This window comes from Chiloscyllium punctatum, chromosome 46 (assembly GCF_047496795.1).
Source record: "Chiloscyllium punctatum isolate Juve2018m chromosome 46, sChiPun1.3, whole genome shotgun sequence".
In the NCBI taxonomy this organism is placed as follows: Eukaryota; Metazoa; Chordata; class Chondrichthyes; order Orectolobiformes; family Hemiscylliidae; genus Chiloscyllium; species Chiloscyllium punctatum.
This window is the reverse complement of record NC_092784.1, coordinates 35,058,625-35,079,705: the sequence shown is the minus strand read 5'-3', so window position 1 is coordinate 35,079,705 and position 21,081 is coordinate 35,058,625. Positions and strand designations below refer to the sequence as shown.

At 51.0% G+C, this 21,081-nt stretch overlaps 1 protein-coding gene across 1 annotated transcript in view; it reads left to right on the top strand.

Annotated features, from left to right (window-relative positions):
- Window positions 1-15,523: 15,523 nt before the first annotated feature.
- The window catches only part of LOC140467902 (uncharacterized), a 111,148-nt gene continuing 105,590 nt past the window's right edge, over window positions 15,524-21,081 (top strand). Inside the window, exon 1 of the mRNA XM_072563977.1 lies at window positions 15,524-16,158. The gene's annotated coding sequence lies outside the window, so the exon portion shown is untranslated. The remainder of the gene's footprint in view (window positions 16,159-21,081) is intronic.

Below are 21,081 nucleotides of genomic sequence, written 5' to 3'. Positions count from 1 at the left end.
ATCAGTGACGGACACACTGTGTGGTCAGTCTAACGTCCACAGGGGTCATTGACAGAGACATAGGGTGATGAGTCTAATTTGCCCAGGGGTCAGCGTCAGGCACACAAGTATTTCAGCCTATTGTACGGAGGGCTCAGTGACAGACACGCAGTGGGGTCAGTGTAATGTCCCCAGGGGTTAGAGACTGAGTCACAATGGGGTCAGTCTAATGCCCCCAGGAGTTAGTGACAGACACACAGTGCGGTCAATCTAATGTTCCCAGGAGTCAGTGAGTGGGACACAGTGTGGTCAGTGTAATGTCCCCAGGGGTCAGACACAGACGCACAGTGGGGTCAGTCTAATGTCCCCATGGATCGATGACAGACACACAGTCAGGTCAATGTAATGTCCCCAGGGGTCAGTGACAGAGACACAGTGGGGTGAGTCTAATGTCGCCATTGGTCAGTCATGGAGACAGTGGGGTCAGTGTAATGTCCGTAGGGGTCTGTGACAGAGATACGGTGGGGTCAGTCTAATGTTCCCAGGGGTCAGTGATATACACAGATCCGGGTCAGTGTAATGTCCCCAGGGGTCAGAGATCGACAAATAGTTGGATCAGTCTCATGTCGCCAGGGGTCAGTGACAGACACACAGTGGGTTCAGTCTAATTTGCCCAGGAGTCAGCGACAGGCACACAGTGAGGTCAGTGTAATGTCCCCAGGGGTCAGCGACTGAAACACAGTGTGGTCAGAGTAATGTCAACTGTCGTCTATGACAGAGTCACAGTGCGGACAGTCTAATGTCCACAGGGGTCAGTGACAGACACGCATTGGGGTCAGTGTTATGTATCCAGGGGTCAGTGACTGAGTCACAATGGGGTCAGTTTAATGTTTCCAGTGGTTAGTGACAGGCACACAATGCAGTTAATCTAATGTCCCCAGAGATCTGTGACAGGGACGCAGTGGGGTCAGTCTAATGTCACGAGGTATCAGTGACAGACACAGAGTGTGGTCATTCTAATGTCCCGAGGTATCAGTGACAGACACAGAGTGTGGTCATTCTAATGTCCCCAGGGGTCAGTGAAAGAGACACAGTGTGTACAGTGTAATGTCCCCAGGGATAAGTGACAGAGAGACAGTGAGGTCAGTCTAATGTATCCAGCTGTCAGTGGCAGACACAAAGTGGGGTCAGTCTAATGTCCCAAGATGTCAGTGACAGACACTCAGTCTGATCAGTGGAATGTCCGCAGGGGTCAGTGACAGAGACACAGTGGGGTCAGTCTAATGCACCCAGGGGTCAGTGGAAGACACTCACAGTGTGGTCATTGTTATTTCCACAGGGGTCACTGACTGATACACTGTGCGGTCATGTCCAATGTGCCCAGGATTCAGTGACAGAAACACACTGGGTTCACTGTAGTGTCCCGAGGAATCAGTAACAGAGACACAGTAAGGTCAGTCTAGTGTCCCCAGTGGTTAGTGACTGACACACAGTAGCGTCAGTGTAATTTCCCCAGGGGAGAGTGACAGACACAGATTGGTGTCAGTGTAATGTCCCCAGGGGTCAGTGACGGACACACTGTGTGGTCAGTCTAACGTCCACAGGGGTCATTGACAGAGACACAGTGTGGTGAGTCTAATTTGCCCAGGGGTCAGCGTCAGGCACACAAGTGTTTCAGCCTATTGTACGGAGGGCTCAGTGACAGACACGCAGTGGGGTCAGTGTAATGTCCTCAGGGGTCAGAGACTGAGTCACAATGGGGTCAGTCTAATGCCCCCAGGAGTTAGTGACAGACAATGTTCCCAGGAGTCAGTGAGTGGGACACAGTGTGGTCAGTGTAATGTCCCCAGGGGTCAGACACAGACGCACAGTGGGGTCAGTCTAATGTCCCCATGGATCGATGACAGACACACAGTCAGGTCAATGTAATGTCCCCAGGGGTCAGTGACAGAGACACAGTGGGGTGAGTCTAATGTCGCCAGTGGTCAGTCTTGGAGACACAGTGGGGGTCAGTGTAATGTCCGTAGGGGTCTGTGACAGAGACACAGTGGGGTCAGTCTAATGTCCCCAGGGGTCAGTGATATACACAGATCTGGGTCAGTGTAATGTCCCCAGGGGTCAGAGATCGACAAATAGTTGGATCAGTCTCATGTTGCCAGGGGTCAGTGACAGACACACAGTGGGTTCAGTCTAATGTCCCCATGGGTCAATGACAGACACACAGTGAGGTCAGTGTAACGTCCCCAGGGGTCAGTGACAGAGACACAGTGGGGTCAGCCTAATATCGCCAGTGGTCAGTGACAGACAAATAGTGGAGTCTGAATAATATCCCGAGGGTTCAATGGCAAAAACATGCTGGTTCAGTCTAATATCTCCAGGGGTCAGTGACGGAGACACAGTGGGGTCAGTGAAGGTCCCAGTGGTCTCTGACAGAAACAGGGTGGGGTCAGTCTAATGTCTCCAGGGGTCAGTGACAGCCACACAGTGGGGTCAGTGAAGGTCCCAGTGGTCTCTGACAGAAACAGGGTAGGGTCAGTCTAATGTCTCCAGGGGTCAGTGACGGAGACACAGTGGGGTCAGTGAAGGTCCCAGTGGTCTCTGACAGAAACAGGGTGGGGTCAGTCTAATGTCTCCAGGGGTCAGTGACGGAGACACAGTGGGGTCAGTGAAGGTCCCAGTGGTCTCTGACAGAAACAGGGTGGGGTCAGTCTAATGTCTCCAGGGGTCAGTGACGGAGACACAGTGGGGTCAGTGAAGGTCCCAGTGGTCTCTGACAGAAACAGGGTGGGGTCAGTCTAATGTCTCCAGGGGTCAGTGACGGAGACACAGTGGGGTCAGTGAAGGTCCCAGTGGTCTCTGACAGAAACAGGGTGGGGTCAGTCTAATGTCTCCAGGGGTCAGTGACGGAGACACAGTGAGGTCAGTGAAGGTCCCAGTGGTCTCTGACAGAAACAGGGTGGGGTCAGTCTAATGTCTCCAGGGGTCAGTGACAGCCACACAGTGGGGTCAGTGAAGGTCCCAGTAGTCTCTGACAGAAACAGGGTGGGGTCAGTCTAATGTCTCCAGGGGTCAGTGACAGCCACACAGTGGGGTCAGTCTAATGTTACCAGGTGACAGCAACAGACACACAGTGTGGACAGTCTAATGTCCCAAGGGTCAGTGACAGACACACATGGGGGTCAGTGTAATTTCGCCAGGGTTCAGTGTCAGACACAGAGTGGAGTGACTATTATGACCCCAGGGGTCAATGTCAGAGACACAGTGGGGTGAGTGTAATGTCAACTGTCGTCTGTGACAGAGTCACAGTGGGGACAGTCTAATGTCCACAGGGGTCAGTGACAGACACGCAGTGGGGTCAATTTAATGGCTCAAGATGTCAGAGACAGAGACACAGTGGGGTCAGTCTAATGTTCGGAAGGGTCAATGACTGAGACACAGTGGGGTCACTCTAATATCTCCAGGGGTCAGTGACAGACATATAGTGACATCAGCTTAATGTCCCCAGGGGTCAGCGACAGACACACAGTGTGGTCAGTGTAATGTCAACTGTCGTCTGTGACAGAGTCACAGTGCAGACAGTCTAATGTCCACAGGGGTCAGTGACAGACACACAGTAGGGTCAGTGTTATTTTCCCAGGGGTCAGTGACTGAGTCACAATGGGGTCAGTCTAGTGTCCCCAGTGGTCAGTGACTGACACACAGTAAGGTCAGTCTAATGACCCCAGTGGTCAGTGACTGACACACAGTAGCGTCAGTGTAATTTCCCCAGGGGAGAGTGACAGACATAGATTGGTGTCAGTGTATTGTCCCCAAGGATCAGTGATGGACACACAGTGAGGTCAGTCTAACGTCCATAGGGGTCATTGACAGAGACATAGGGTGATGAGTCTAATTTACCCAGGGGTCAGCGTCAGGCACACAAGTGTTTCAGCCTATTGTACGGAGGGCTCAGTGACAGACACACAGTGGGGTCAGTGTAATGTCCCCAGGGGTCAGAGACTGAGTCACAATGGGGTCAGTCTAATGCCCCCAGGAGTTAGTGACAGACACACAGTGCGGTCCGTCTAATGTCCCCATGTATCAATGACAGACACACAGTGAGGTTAATGTATTGTCCCCAGGGGTCAGCGACAGAGACACACTGGGGTCAGTGTAATGGCCGCAGAGTAAAGTAACAGACACACAGTAGAGTCAGAGTAATGTCCCCAGGGTTCAATGACAAAAACACGATGGGGTCAGTCTAATGTCGCCAGGGGTCAGTCATGGAGACACAGTGGAGTCAGAGTAATGTCCATAGGGGTCAGTTACAAAGACAAAGTGGGGTCAGTGTCAGGTCCCCAGGGGTCAAAACAGTCAGAGAGTGGGGTCAGAGTAAGGCCCCAGTGGTCACTGACAGAAACAGAGTTGGTCAGTCTAATATCTCCAGGGGTCAGTGACAGACACACAGTGATGTCAGTCTAATCCCCTCAGGTGTCAGTGACAGACACATAGTGGGGTCAGTCTAATGTCCACAGGAGTCAGTGACAGACACGCAGTGGGGTCAATGTATTGTCCCCAGAGGTCAGTGACAGAGACACAGTGGGGTCAGTCTAATGTCTCCAGGGGTCAGTGACAGACACACAGTGGGGTCAGTCTGATGTCCGCAGGGACAAGTGACAGGCACACAATGGGATTGGTGTAATGTCCTCAGGGGTCAGTGACAGAGATAACATGGGGTCAGTCTAATGTCCCCAGGGATCAGTGACCGAAACAGAGTGGGGTCAGTCTAATGTTACCAGGTGACAGTGACAGACACACAGTATGGTCAGCCTAATGTCCCAAGGGTCAGTGACAGACACACATGGGGGTCAGTGTAATGACCCCAGTGTTCAGTGTCAGACACACAGTGGAGTGAGTGATATGTCTCGAGGGGTCAATGTCAGAGACACAGTGGTGTCATTGTAGTGTCTTCAGGAGTCGGTAACAGACACACAGTCAGGTCAGTCGAATGTCCCCAGGTGTCAGTGACAGACACACAGTGCTATGTGCCCGTGTCTGTGAGACATAGTGTGTGTGCCCGTGTCTGTGTGACAGTGTCTGAGTGACAGTGTCTCTTGTGTTCATGTCTATGTGACAGTGTATGTGTGCCTGTGACTGTGTGATAGTGTCCGTGTGACAATGCCTGTCTGACAATGTCTATGTGCCCCTGTCTGTGTGACAGTATCTGTGTGCCTGTGACTGTGTGAGTGTCTATGTGCCCGTGTCTGTGTGCCCGTGTCTGTGTGACAGTATCTGTGTTACAGTGTCTATGTGCCTGTATCTATGTGACAGAGTCTGTGTGACAGTATCTGTGTGCCTGTGACTGTGTGACAGTGTCTGTGTAACAGTGTCTGTGTGCCCGTGTCTGTGTGACAGTGTTGATGTGAGAGTGTCTGTGTGACAATGTCTGTGTGCCCGTGTCTGTGTGCCAGTTTCTTTGTGACAGTGCCTGTGTGTCCGTGTCTGTGTGCCCATGCCTGTGTGACAGTGTCTGTGTGCCCGTGTCTGTGTGCCCGTGTCTATGTGACAGCGTCTGTGTGACAGCGCCTGTGTGACAGTGTTTGTGTGACAGTGTCAATGTGCCCGTGTCTGTGTGACAGCATCTATGTGCCTGTATCTATGTGACTGAGTCTGTGTGACAGTATCTGTGTGCCTGTGACTGTGTGACAGTGTCTGTATGCCCGTGTCTGTGTGACAGTATCTGTGTGCCTGTGTCTGTGTGCCCGTGTCTGTGTGTCTGTGTCTGTGTGACAGCGTCTGTGTGACAGCGCCTGTGTGACAGTGTTTGTGTGACAGTGTCATTGTGCCTGTGTCTGTGTGACAGTGTCTATGTGCTTGTATCTATGTGACTGAGTCTGTGTGACAGTATTTGTGTGCCTGTGACTGTGTGAGTGTGCCTGCATGACAGTGTCTATGTGACAGTGTCTATGTGACAGCATCGGTGTGACAATGCCTGTCTGACAGTGTCTATGTGCCCGTGTCTGTGTGACAAAGTCTGCATGCCCGTGTCTGTGTGTCTGTGACTGTGTGACAGGGTCGGTGTGCCCGTGTCTGTGTGACAGTGTCGATGTGAGAGTGTCTGAGTGACAGTGTCTGTGTGCCCGTGTCTGTGTTCCCGTGTCTGTGTGACAGTGTCTGAGTGACAGTGACTGTTCGGCTTGTGTCTATGTGACAGTGTCTGTGTGCCTGTGACTGTGTGACGGTATCTGTGTAACAGTGTCTATGTGCCCGTGTCTGTGTGACAGTGTCTGTTCGGCTCGTGTCTATGTGATAGTGTCTGTGTGCTTGTGACTGTGTGAAGGTATCTGTGTAACAGTGTCTATGTGCCCGTGTCTGTGTGCCCGTGACTGTATGACAGTGTCCGTGTGCCCATGTCTGTGTGACAGTGTCTGTGTGACAGTGCCTGAGTGCCTGTCTCTGTGTGCCCGTGTCTGTGTGACAGTGTCTGTGTGCCCGTGTCTGTGTGCCTATGTCTGTGTGACAATGTCTATGTAACTGTCTCTATGTGACAGTGTCTGTGTGCCTGTGTCTGTGTCACAGTGTCTGGGTGACAGTGTCTTTTGTGCTCGTGTCTATGCGACAGTGTCTGTTTGCCTGTGACTGTGTGACGGTATCTGTGTAACAGTGTCTATGTGCCCGTATCTGTGCGACAGTATCTGTGTGCCTGTGACTGTGTGCCCGTGTCTGTGTGCTGTGTCTGTGTGAGTGTCAGTGTGCCCGTGTCTGTGTGCCTGTGACTGTGTGAGTGTTGTGTGCCTGTGTCTGTGTGATAGTGCCTGTGTGACAATGCCTGTCTGACAGTGTCTATGTGCTCTTGTCTGTGTGACAGTATCTGTGTGCCTGTGACTGTGTGCATGTGACTGTGTGAGTGTGTCTGTGTGACAGTGTTGGTGTGAGAGCATCTGTGTGCCTGTGTCTATGTGACAGCATTGGTGTGACAATGCCTGTCTGACAGTGTCTATGTGCCCGTGTCTGTGTGACAAAGTCTGCATGCCCGTGTCTGTGTGTCTGTGACTGTGTGACAGTGTCTTTGTGCTCATGTCTGTGTGACAGTGCCTGTGTGACAGTGCCTGAGTGCCTGTCTCTGTGTGTCTGTGTCTGTGTGACAGTGTCAGTGTGCCCGTGTCTGTGTGACAGTGTCGATGTGAGAGTGTCTGTGTGACAATGTCTGTGTGCCTGAGTCTGTGTGACAGTTTCTGTGTGACAGTGTCTGTGTGCCTATGTCTGTGTGACAGTGTCTATGTGCCTGTATCTATGTGACAGTGTCTGTGTGACAGTGTCTGTGTTCCCGTGTCTGTGTGACAGTGTCTGAGTGACAGTGTCTGTTCGGTTCGTGTCTATGTGACAGTGTTTGTGTGCCTGTGACTGTGTGACGGTATCTGTGTAACCGTGTCTATGTGCCCGTGTCTGTGTGACAGTATCTGTGTGACAGTGTCTGTATGCCTGTGTCTGTGTGACAGTGTCTGAGTGACAGTGTCTGTTGTGCTCGTGTCTATGTGACAGTGTCTGTGTGACTGTGTGACAGTATCTGTGTAACAGTGTCTATGTGCCCGTGTCTGTGTGAAAGTGTCGGAGTGACAGTGTCTGTTCGGCTCGTGTCTATGTGACAGTGTCTGTGTGCCTGTGACTGTGTGAAGGTATCTGTGTAACAGTGTCTATGTGCCCGTGTCTGTGTGCCTGTGACTGTATGACAGTGTCCGTGTGCCCATGTCTGTGTGACAGTGTCTGTGTGCCTGTGACTGTGTGACAGTATCTGTGTAACAGTGTCTATGTGCCCGTGTCTGTGTACCTGTGACTGTATGACAGTGTCCGTGTGCCCATGTCTGTGTGACAGTGTCTGTGTGACAGTGCCTGAGTGCCTGTCTCTGTGTGCCTGTGTCTGTGTCACAGTGTCTGGGTGACAGTGTCTTTTGTGCTCATGTCTATGTGACAGTGTCTGTTTGCCTGTGACTGTGTGACGGTATCTGTGGAACAGTGTCTATGTGCCCGTATCTGTGCGACATTATCTGTCTGCCTGTGACTGTGTGTCCGTGTCTGTGTGCCTGTGTCTGTGTGAGTGTTGTGTGCCAGTGTCTGTGTGATAGTGCCTGTGTGACAATGCCTGTCTGACAGTGTCTATGTGCCCGTGTCTGTGTGACAGTATCTGCGTGCCCGTGTCTGTGTACCTGTGACTGTGTGACAGTGTCGGTGTGACAGTGCCTGAGTGCCTTTCTCTGTGTGACCGTGTCTGTGTGACAGTGTCAGTCTGGCCGTGTCTGTGTGACAGTTTCTGTGTGAAAGTGTCTGTGTGCCTGTGTCTGTGTGCCTATGTCTGTGTGACAGTGTCTATGTGCCTGTATATATGTGACAGTGTCTGTGTGCCTGTGTCTGTGCGACAGTGTCTGAGTGACAGTATCTTTTGTGCTCGTGTCTATGTGACATTGTGTGTGTGCCTGTGACTGTGTAACGGTATCTGTGTAACAGTGTCTATGTGCCCGTGTCTGTGTGACAGTATCTGTATGCCTGTGACTGTGTGTCCATGCCTATGTGCCTACGTGTGTGTGACTGTGTCTATGTGCCTGTATCTATGTGAGTGTCTGTGTGCCTGTGTCTGTGTGAGTGTCTGTGTGCCTGTGAGTGTGTGACGGTATCTGTGTAACTGTGTCTATGTGCCCGTGTCTGTGTGACAGTATCTGTGTGCCTGTGATAGTGTGTTCATGTCTGTGTGCCCGTGTCTGTGTGCCTATGTGTGTGTGACTGTGTCTATGTGCCTGTATCTATGTGACAGTGTCTTTTGTGCTCGTGTCTATGTGACAGTGTCTGTGTGCCTGCGACTGTGTGACGGTATCTGTGTAACAGTGTCTATGTCCCCGTGTCTGTGTGACAGTATCTGTGTGCCTGTGACTGTGTGCCCGTGTCTGTGTGCCCGTGTCTGTGTGCCAGTGTCTTGTGTGATAGTGTCTGTGTGATAGTGTCTCTGTGACAATGCCTGTCTGACAGTGTCTATGTGCCCATGCCTGTGTGACAGTGTTTGTGTGCCTGTGTCTGTGTGACAGTGTCGGAGTGACAGTATCTGTTGTGCTCGTGTCTATGTGACAGTGTCTGTGTGCCTGTGACTGTGTGACGGTATCTGTGTAACAGTGTCTATGTGCCCGTGTCTGTGTGACAGTATCTGTGTGCCTGTGACTGTGCGCATGTGACTGCGTGAGTGTGTCTGTGTGCCCGTGACTGTGTGAGTGTCTGTGTGCCCGTGTCTGTGTGACAATGCCTGTCTGGCAGTGTCTATGTGCCCGTGTCTGTGTGACAGTGTCTGCATGCCCGTGTCTGTGTGCCTGTGACTGTGTGACAGTGTCTATGTGCCCGTGTCTGTGTGACAGTATCTGTGTGCCTGTGACTGTGCGCATGTGACTGCGTGAGTGTGTCTGTGTGACAGTGTCGGTATGAGAGCATCTGTGTGCCCGTGTCTATGTGCCCGTGTCTGTGTGACAGTGTCTGCATGCCCGTGTCTGTGTGCCTGTGACTGTGTGACAGTTTCTGTGTGCTCATGTCTGTGTGACAGTGTCTGTGTGACAGTGCCTGAGTGCTTGTCTCTGTGTGTCCGTGTCTGTGTGACAGTGTCGGTGTGCCCGTGTCTGTGTGACAGTGTCGATGTGAGAGTGTCTGTGTGACAATGTCTGTGTGCCTATGTCTGTGTGATAGTGTCTATGTGCCTGTATCTATGTGACAGTGTCTGCGTGACAGTGTCTGTGGGTCCGCGTCTGTGTGACAGTCTCTGAGTGACAGTGTCTGTTGTGCTCGTGTCTATGTAACAGTGTCTATGTGCACGTGTCTGTGTGACAATGTCTGAGTGACAGTGTCTGTTGTGCTCGTGTCTCTGTGACAGTGTCTGTGTGCCTGTGACTGTGTGACGTTATCTGTGTAACAGTGTCTATGTGCCTGTGTCTGTTGCCCCTGTCTGTGAGACAGTATCTGTGTGCCTGTGACTGTGTGAGTGTTGTGTGCCAGTATCTGTGTGATAGTGCCTGCGTTACAATGCCTGTCTGACAGTGTCTATGTGCCCGTGTCTGTGTGACAGTGTCTGCATGCCCGTGTCTGTGTACCTGTGACTGTATGACAGTGTCCGTGTGCCCATGTCTGTGTGACAGTGTCGGTGAGACAGTGTCTGTGTGACAGTTTCTGTGTGCCAGTGTCTGTGTGCCCGTGTCTGTGTGCCTATGTCTGTGTGACAGTGTCTATGTGCCTGTATCTATGTGACAGTGTCTGTGTGCCTGTGTCTGTGTGCCAATGTCTGTGTGACATTGTCTATGTGCCCGTGTCTGTGTGACAGTGTTTGTGTGAAAGTTATTGTGTGACAATGCCTGAGTGCCTGTCTCTGTGTGTCCGTGTCTGTGTGACAGTGTCGGTGTGCCCGTGTCACTGTGACAGTTTCTGTGTGACAGTGTCTGTGTGCCCGTGTCTGTGTGCCTATGTCTGTGTGACAGTGTCTATGTGCCTGTATCTATGTGACAGTGTCTGTGTGCCTGTGTCTGTGTGACAGTGTCTGTTGTGCTCGAGTCTATGTGACAATGTCTGTGTGCCCGTGTCACTGTGACAGTTTCTGTGTGACAGTGTCTGTGTGCCCGTGTCTGTGTGCCTATGTCTGTGTGACAGTGTCTATGTGCCTGTATCTATGTGAGAGTGTCTGTGTGCCTGTGTCTGTGTGACAGTGTCTGTTGTGCTCGAGTCTATGTGACAATGTCTGTGTGCCTGTGACTGTGTGATGGTATCTGTGTAACAGTGTCTATGTGCCTGTGTCTGTGTGCCCGTGTCTGTGTGACAGTATCTGTGTGACAGTGTCTGTGTGATAGTGTCTGTGTGACAATGCCTGTCTGACAGTGTCTATATGCCCGTGTCTATGTGACAGTGTCTGCATGCCTGTGTCTGTGTGCCTATGACTGTGTGAGAGTGTCTGTGTGACAATGTGTGTGTGCCTGTGACTGTGTGTCCATGTCTGTGTGCCTGTGTCTATGTGCAAGTGTCTGTGTGCCAATGTCTGTGTGACATTGTCTATGTGCCTGTGTCTGTGTGACAGTGTTTGTGTGAAAGTTATTGTGTGACAATGCCTGAGTGCCTGTCTCTGTGTGTCTGTGTCTGTGTGACAGTGTCTGTGTGACAGTGTTTGTGTGAAAGTGTCTGTGTGACAGTGCCTGAGTGTCTGTCTCTGTGTGACAGTGTCTGAGTGACAACATCTGTGTGCCCGTGTCTGCGTGACAGTGTCTGTGTGACAATGTCTGTGTGACAGTGTCAGTGTGACAGTGCCTGAGTGCCTGTCTCTGTATGTCCGTGTCTGTGTGACAGTATCGGTGTGCCCATGTCTGTGTGACAGTGTCTGTGTGCCTGTATCTATGTGACAGTGTCTGTGTGACAGTGTCTGTGTGACAATGTCTATTTGACCGTGTCTGTGTGACAGTCTTGTTCCAGTCTGTGTTCCAATGTCTGCGTTCCTGTGTCTGTTTCCTCATGCTTGCCCTACCTGGCATTGCCCCACCTTGTCTTTCAGTACACCCACAGCGCCAGGCAGCTTATCGTGTTTATTGGCAGTGAGTAGGCAAAGGGCTGAGCCTGTTGCTGCACTGTACCACATTAACGTCACTGCTGTGCCAGCAGCTGAGGTATCAGAGAGCCTGCATGTGCTTCAACCGAATGGCCCTGTGCCAATGGCAGGGGAGGGTAGTGCCCAATCACCACAAGGACTACAGTCTTCCACCGAGGTCACCAGCTCAGAGAGTCAGCGGCAGCCTCTGGTATCAGCCCAGGGGCATGGGCAGAGTCAGGGAGCTGCCTGGAGTGGTCAGGGTCAGGGAGCTGCCTGGAGTGGTCAGGGTCAGGGAGCTGCCTGGAGTGGTCAGGGTCAGGGAGCTGCCTGGAGTGGTCAGGGTCAGGGAGCTGCCTGGAGTGGTCAGGGTCAGGGAGCTGCCTGGAGTGGTCAGGGTCAGGGAGCTGCCTGGAGTGGTCAGGGTCAGGGAGCTGCCTGGAGTGGTCAGGGTCAGGGAGCTGCCTGGAGTGGTCAGGGTCAGGGAGCTGCCTGGAGTGGTCAGGGTCAGCACTCCTTATCACAGGCGATGTGAAACCCCTTTCATCACCAACCCGTCCCCTGCCTCAACCCTCACTGCTCAGGAACAGGCTGATTTCTCCTGGAATGGGACCCAGCCAAAGGTCGACTGTGGAAAAATGTGACCGACTCAGTGGTTAGGGCTGGTGAAGATCAGGGACATGTGGAGAGATGTCTCCAGTGAGTGGGTGATTAGGCAGTGCCCTGGCCATACAGTGGAGGAGGTTGGCATGGAGAAGAAAAGTCCCGAGAAGGTGCTGCAGACAATAGCGAGAGTGGGAGAGCACGAGCCTTAATGTTCAGTTCCAGTTTTCACAGAGAGAGAAGCAGCAGAGAGAAGGTGGTGATGCTAACCCAGGGCCAGGGAAAAAGGCCATTGACCAACTTCCTACACTGTTGAGTGTTCTTGCAAACAGCTGGGACTGCACTGACCTGGGTGGCACCTTCAGGTGAGACTGGCAGGGTCGAGGGTCCTAGACCCTCCTCATCCACCAGGACATTCAGGCAAAACATGGCACCCATCGCCCCAACTTCACCAAGGGGAAGATCATGAGGTGGGACAGGCAGATCTGGGACAGTCACCTGAGGGACAGGCAGCTGTGGGACAGGCAGCTCAGGGACAGGCAGCTATGAGACAGGCAGCTCTGGGTCAGGCGGCTCTGGGTCAGGCAGCTTTGGGTCAGGCAGCTCTGGGACAGGCATCTGAGGGACAGGCAGCTTTGGGACAGGCAGCTTTGGGACAGGCAGCTCTGGGACAGGCAGCTTTGTGTCAGGCAGCTTTGGGACAGGCGGCTCTGGGTCAGGCAGCTGTGAGACAGGCAGCTTTGGGTCAGGCAGCTTTGGGACAGGCGGCTCTGGGTCAGGCAGCTGTGAGACAGGCAGCTCTGGGTCAGGCGGCTCTGGGTCAGGCAGCTTTGGGTCAGGCAGCTCTGGGACAGGCATCTGAGGGACAGGCAGCTTTGGGACAGGCAGCTTTGGGACAGGCAGCTCTGGGACAGGCAGCTTTGGGTCAGGCAGCTTTGGGACAGGCGGCTCTGGGTCAGGCAGCTGTGAGACAGGCAGCTTTGGGTCAGGCAGCTTTGGGACAGGCGGCTCAGGGACAGGCAGCTATGAGACAGGCAGCTCTGGGTCAGGCGGCTCTGGGTCAGGCAGCTTTGGGTCAGGCAGCTCTGGGACAGGCATCTGAGGGACAGGCAGCTTTGGGACAGGCAGCTTTGGGACAGGCAGCTCTGGGACAGGCAGCTTTGGGTCAGGCAGCTTTGGGACAGGCGGCTCTGGGTCAGGCAGCTGTGAGACAGGCAGCTTTGGGTCAGGCAGCTTTGGGACAGGCGGCTCTGGGTCAGGCAGCTCTGGGACAGGCAGCTGTGAGACAGGCAGCTTTGGGTCAGGCAGTTTTGGGACAGGCAGCTGTGAGACAGGCAGCTGTGGGACAGGCAGCTCTGGGACAGGCAGCTTTGGGACAGGCAGCTGTGGGACAGGCAGCTGTGAGACAGGCAGGCATGTGTCCATTCGATATATCCTGCTGTTTCTACTCTGACAGGTGTGTGGCACTGGGAGGAATCCTGAGGTAACAACCTTTGAGGTCCTACATTTCAACTTTCTTCCTAGTTCTCTATGTTCTGCTCTCAGGACCTCTTCCTTTTTTGTTCCCTGTTGTTAGTATCATTATGTGCCATGATCACTGGCTGTTCACCCTCCCCCTCCAGAATGTTGTGGACCTGCTCCAAGACATTCAGGACCCGAGCACCAGGGGGCAGCACACCATCCTGGACTCGCCTTTGCAGCCCCAGAAACACCTATCTGTTCCTGAACAACATTTGTATACCAAGCTCTGTAGCAGATCCAATCGCACTGCCATGAATTTGGCTGTTGTTGTTATCCCTAGAAAGGCCATTTCTCTCAACAGTCCCCAAAACGGTCATTGTCATAGAGTCATAGAGATGTACAGCATGGAAACAAACCCTTCGGTCCAACTCATCCATGATGACCATCTATCCCAACCCAATCTAGTCCCAACTGCCAGCACCCGGCCCATATCCCTCCAAACCCTTCCTATTCATACATACATCCAAATGCCTTTTAAATATTGCAATTGTACCAGCCTCCACCACTTCCTCTGGCAGTACATTCCATACATGTACCACCCTCTGTGTGAAAACGTTGCCCCTTAGGTCTCTTTTATATCTTTCCTCTCTCACCTATGCCCCTCTAGTTCGGGATTCCCCCACCCCAGGGAAAAGACTTTGTCTATTTATCCTATCCATGCCCCTCATGATTTTATAAACCTCTATGTGGTCACCCCTCATTCTCCAATGTTCCAGGGAAAACAGCCCCAACCTATTCAGCCTCTCCCTATAGCTCAAATCTTGCAACCCTGGCAACATCCTTGTAAATACTTTCGGAGCCCTTTCAAGTTCCACAACATCCTTCCAATAGGAAGGAGATCAGAATTGCACATAATATTCCAACAGTGGCCGTCCTGTACAGCTGCAACATGACCTTCCAACTCTTGTACTCAATACTCTGACCAATGTCAATCTGTTTTGCAGGGGAATAGCTACAGGAGATTCCTGCACTGCCTGCTTCGCTGTCCTGCCCTGCTTGGTGGTCACCCATTCCCTTCCTGCCTGTGGACTGTGTGCCCCTGGTGTGACACAACACTGTCCTGTGGAAATTCCACAGTGTCCCCGCTCCAACTCTGAAACTCAGGATTCCAGGAGCTGTAGATGGGGAAACTTCCTGTCCCCATGTAAGTCCCGGGCACTGGGAATGTGCCCACCTTCCCACATCGAGCAAGGGGAGCAGACTACTATTTGGAGCTCTCCTACTGTGTCTTACCCCTTTAACCCGTACAATGTCAAATACTTTTAATACTACACTGAAGCTGCTGGTGAGCTCTGCTCCAATAACTATTTCTCAAAACTCAGCTGCTACTCACCAACAATAGTTTCCAGAAGTCATTTCCACTCGTGCTCCTTTACCCACCAGAACTCTCGCTGCCAACTGTCCTCTCTCAATGTTCTGTCTCCTCTGAACCTTGCTTCTCCTTTCTCTGTGGTTGGATGAGGAAGGAATGGCGGAAATGCCACAGGAATGTCATGTTCGGGTTGACTGTTCCATAATGCCCTACAAACCCACACTGCCTGCCAGGTCCACTCCAAGAGTGGACTTCATTTCAAAAACCTTATTCATAAAAAGTCTTTGTCCATCACATTCTCACAATATTCTTGCTGAATACAGACTACAAAATCCTGTCTGAGGCCATTGCCAGAATTCGGTTCTATACAGTTGCATATCAAGTAAATAAACAAAACATTGGACTCTGACTCTGTCTGAAAAGCCAACGACCTCTCTTCCACCTACAACACTAATATTTACATACACTGGGGGACTGGGAGAGTCCGGTTACTGAACAGTCCCCCATTTACCTTCAGCAGAAAGTGGTCTGCCCTAAGCTTTAGCGCGTCCCTCGGCATGTAGTCCTGGACCTTGGAGTGTGCCAGTCTGTAACACTTAGTCAGGGCCAACTCCTTGTTCTGATAGACCAATAAGATTTGGGCAGACCAAAGAACACCTTTCACTGTGCTAATGGTCCTCCAGACACAGCCGGTGTGTGTGGCAGTGTGCGTCCCGGGGAACAGACTGTAGGGCATGGAGTCCCACACACCACGGAGCTGCTCAAGACGAACCTTGACACACAACACTGCATCTTCCTCCAGGCTTCCTTTACATCCCAGCAGGAGGTGTGTGACAGGGTCAACCCCACCACAGCTACTTCGAGGGCAGGAGACGGTGGCACAGACCAACCGGGTACACATAAAGGATCTCACAGGTTTGTCCCTGGAGATGGTATTCCACGATACCCTTCCCACCCACACTGACTGTGAAATCCACTTCCAGAGTGGGAATGATCAACCCCCTCAGTGCCCTCGGGTAGCATGGCTCTAAGGGATAACATGCCTGAGTGAGAGAAACCCGCAGAGGAATCCAAGTCTGGGAATCTGCAGCAGCAGAACTTTGAGGAATAACACTGGACAAGAATCAGAGCCTGGACACTCCCAGAGACAGAACTGAATTCCAACACTCATCAGGTCAGAGCCAATTTGAGTTCTGAGCTTAACTTAATTACTTGAGAGGATGTATTTTGATTGTTCCATGTAATAAAGTATGAATCATTTCAGCCCTGGATTGTCTGTCAGATTTAATAATAAATAGTCGAATTAAAGGGAACTTGTGGTGATTTACCCACAACCCCTGTACAAAATGGGCTACAGAGAAACAGGTCATAGATCGGAGCTTTAGGGAAGTAGTAACTCCAAAGATTGCAGACAGATGGGTGACAGTGAGGGGGACTGGGAGGAAGCAGCCAGTGCAGGGACCCCCTGCGGCCGTTCCCCTCAAGAACAAGTATACCGTTTTGGATACTTGTGGGGGGGACGACTTACCAGGGGTAAGCAACGAGGTTCGGGCCTCTGGCACGGAGCCTGTCCCCGTTGCTCAGAAGAGAAGGGTGGAGAAAGGTAGAGCAATAATAATTGGGGACTCGATAGTTTGGGGCACAGATAGGCGGTTTTGTGGGAACGAGAGAGACTCACGTTTGGTATGTTGCCTCCCAGGTGCAAGGGTACGTGATGTCTCTGATCGTGTTTTCTGGGTCCTTAAGGGGGAGGGGGAGCAGCCCGAAGTCGTGGTCCATATTGGCACCAATGACATAGGTAGGAGGAGGGCTGAGGATATGAGGCAGGCTTTCAGGGAGCTAGGTTGGAAGGTCAGAGTTAGAACAAACAGAGTTGTTGTCTCTGGTTTGTTACCCATGCCACGTGATAGAGAGTCGAGGAATAGGGAGAGAGAACAGTTAAATGCGTGGCTACAGGGATGGTGCAGGAGGGAGGGATTCCAGTATCTGGATAACTGGGGTTCTTTCTGGGGAAGGTGGGACCTCCATAAACAGGATGGTCTACACCTGAACCTGAGGGGCACCAGTATCCTTGGCGGGAGGTTTGCTAGTGCTCTTTGGGGGGGTTTAAACTAACTCTGCAGGGGCATGGGAACCCAGATTGTAGCTTTAGGGTGCAGGACCTGGAGTGTAGGGCGGTTAGGAACATGGCATCAATCTCAAAGGAGGGTGCCTGTAAACAGGAAAGTGGCTTGAAGTGTGTATACTTCAATGCAAGAAGTATACGAAATAAGGTAGGTGAACTTGCTGCGTGGGTTGGTACCTGGGATGTCGATGTTGTGGCTATTACAGAGACATGGGTAGAACAGGGACAGGATTGGCTGTTGCAGGTTCCAGGGTTTAAATGTTTTAGTAGGATCAGAGGTGGGGGTAAAAGAGGGGGAGGTGTGGCATTGCTTGTCAAAGATAGTATTACGGCGGTGGAAAGGACGATGGATGAAGACTCTCCATCTGAGGTGGTTTGGGCTGAGGTTAGGACTAGGAAAGGTGAGGTCACCCTGTTAGGAGTTTTTTACAGAGTGAAAGTAATAAGGTGGTTGTTATGGGGGACTTTAACTTTCCTGATATTGATTGGGAAAGCTATAGCTCGAGTTCGTTAGATGGGTCAGTGTTTGTCCAATGTGTGCAGGAGGGTTTCCTGACACAATATGTAGACAGGCCAACAAGAGGTGAGGCCATACTGGATTTGGTTCTGGGTAACAAACCAGGCCAGGTGTTAGAATTAGAGGTAGGTGAGCACTTTGGGGACCACAATTCAGTGACTTTTACTCTAGTGATGGAGAGGGATAAGTGTGCACTGCAGGGCAGGAGTTATAGCTGGGGGCAGGGAAATTATGATGCGGTGAGGCATGACTTAGGATGCGTGGCTTGGAAAAGTAGGCTTCAAGGCAAGGGCGTAATTGATATGTGGAGCTTGTTCAAGGAGCAACTATTGAGTGTCCTAGATAAGTATGTACCTGTCGGGCAGGGAGGAAAGGGTCGTGTGAGGGAGCCGTGGTTTAATAAGGAATTGGAATCCCTTGTTAAATGGAAGAGGGCGGCCTATGTAAAGATGAGGCGTGAAGGTTCAATTGGGGCGATTGAGTGTTATAAGGTGGCCAGGAAGGTTCTGAAGAGAGAGCTAAGAGCAGCAAGGAGGGGACATGAAAAGTCCTCAGTTGGTAGGATTAGGGAAAACCCAAAGGCTTTCTATAGGTATGTCAGGAATAAAAGAATGACTAGGGTAGGGAATAGGTCCAATCAAGGATAGTAGTGGGAAGTTGCGTGTGGAGGCTGAAGAGATTGGGGAGATACTGAATGAATACTTTTCGTCAGTATTCACTCAGGAACAGGACATTGTTGCCGATGTGAATACTGAGTCACAATTAATTAGAATGGACGGCTTTGAGGTATGTCGGGAAGAGGTCCGGGGAATACTGGAAAGGGTGAAAATAGATAAGTCCCCTGGCCCTGATGGCATTTATCCTACGATTCTCTGGGAAGCAAGGGAGGAGATTACAGAGCCATTGGCCTTGATGTTTATGTCCTCGTTGTCTACAGGAATAGTGCCAGAAGACTGGAGGATAGCAAATGTAGTTCCCTTGTTCAAGAAGGGGAGTAGGGATAACCCTAGTAACTATAGGCCGGTGAGTCTCACTTCTGTTGTGGGCAAAGTCTTAGAGAGAATGGTAAGGGATAGGATTTATGAACATCTGGATAGGAATAATGTGATAAAGGATAGTCAGCATGGTTTTGTGAAGGACAGGTCGTGCCTCACAAACCTTATTGAATTCTTTGAGAAGGTGACTAAGGAGGTGGATGAGGGGAAAGTGGTAGATGTGGTATATATGGATTTTAGTAAGGCATTTGATAAGGTGCCCCATGGTAGGCTACTGCAAAAAATATGGAGTTATGGCATTGAGGGTGAGTTGGAGGTTTGGATTAGGAATTGGCTGGCTGGAAGAAGACAGAGGGTAGTAGTTGATGGTAAAGGTTCATCTTGGAGTGCAGTTACTAGCGGTGTTCCGCCCGGATCTGTTTTTGGGACCATTGCTGTTTGTCATTTTTATAAATGACCTGGAGGAGGGGCTAGAAGGTTGGATGATACGAAAGTCGGTGGAGTTGTTGACAGTGAGGAAGGATGTGTCAGGTTGCAGCGGGATATAGATAAGCTGCAGAGCTGGGCAGAAAGGTGGCAAATGGAGTTCAATGTGGGTAAGTGTGAGGTGATTCACTTTGGTAAGAGTAACAAAAAGATGGGGTACTGGGCTAATGGTCGGATACTTGGAAGTGTGGATGAGCAGAGGGATCTTGGTGTCCATGTCCACAGATCTTTGAAAGTTGCCACCCAGGTAAATAGTGCTGTGAAGAAGGCATATGGTGTACTGGCTTTTATTGATAGAGGAATTGAGTTCCGGAGTCCTGAGGTCATGTTGCAGTTGTATAAGACTCTGGTGCGGCCACATCTGGAGTATTGTGTGCAGTTTTGGTCGCCATACTATAGGAAGGATGTGGAGGCACTGGAACAGGTGCAGAGGAGGTTTACCAGGATGTTGCCTGGCATGGTAGGAAGATCATATGAGGAAAGGCTGAGGCACTTAAGACCATAAGACCATAAGACATAGGAGTTGAAGTAAGGCCATTCGGCCCATCGAGTCCACTCCGCCATTCAATCATGGCTGCTGGGCATTTCAACTCCACTTCCCTGCATTCTCCCCGTAGCCCTTAATTCCTCTAGACAACAAGAATCTATCAATCTCTGCCTTGAAGACATTTCGCGTCCCGGCCTCCACTGCACTCTGCGGCAATGAATTCCACAGGCCCACCACTCTCTGGCTGAAGAAATGTCTCCGCATTTCTGTTCTGAATTGACCCCCTCTAATTCTAAGGCTGTGTCCACGGGTCCTAGTCTCCTCACCTAACGGAAACAATTTCCTAGTGTCCACCCTTTCCAAGCCATGGATTATCTTGTACGTCTCTATTAAGTCTCCCCTTAATCTTCTAAACTCCAATGAATACAATCCCAGGATCCTCAGCCGTTCCTCATATGTTAGACCAACAACTCCAGGGATCATCCGTGTGAATCTCCGCTGTACACGTTCCAGTGCCAGTATGTCCTTCCTGAGGTGTGGGGACCAAAACTGGACACAGTACTCCAAATGGGGCCTAACCAGAGCTTTATAAAGTCTCAGTAGCACAACGGTGATTTTATATTCCAACCCTCTTGAGATAAGTGACAATATTGCATTCGCTTTCTTAATCACGGACTCAACCTGCATGTTGACCTTTAGAGAATCCTCGACTAGCACTCCCAGATCGCTTTGTACTTTGGCTTTACGAATTTTCTCACCATTTAGAAAGTAGTCTATGCTTTTATTCTTTTTGCCAAAGTGCAAACCTTGCATTTGTTCATGTTGAATGCCATCAGCCATTTCTTGGACCACTCTCCTAAACTGTCTAGATCCTTCTGCAGCCTCCCCGCTTCCTCAGTACTACCTGCCTGTCCACCTAACTTCATATCATCTGTAAACTTCGCTAGAATGCCCCCAGTCGCTTCATCCAGATCATTAATATATAATGCGAACAGCTGTGGCCCCAACGCTGAACCCTGTGGGACACCGCTTGTCACCGGCTGCCATTCCAAATTAGAACCTTTTATCCCAATTCTCTGCCTTCTGTCAGACAGCCAATCCTCAATCCATCCCAGTAGCTCACCTCGAACACCATGGGCCCTCACCTTGCTCAGCAGCCTCCTGTGTGGCACCTTATCAAAGGCCTTTTGGAAGTCTAGATAGACCACATCCACTAGATTTCCCTGGTCTAACCTACTTGTCACCTCTTCAAAGAATTCCAACAGGTTTGTCAGGCATGACCTCCCTTTACTAAATCCATGTTGACTTGTTCTAATCAGACTCTGTTCTTCTAAGAATTGAGAAACCTCATCCTTAATGATGGATTCTAGAATTTTACCAACAACCGAGGTTAGGCTAATTGGCCTATAATTTTCCACTTTTTGTCTTGATCCTTTCTTGAACAATGGGGTTATAACAGCGATCTTCCAATCATCCGGGACTTTCCC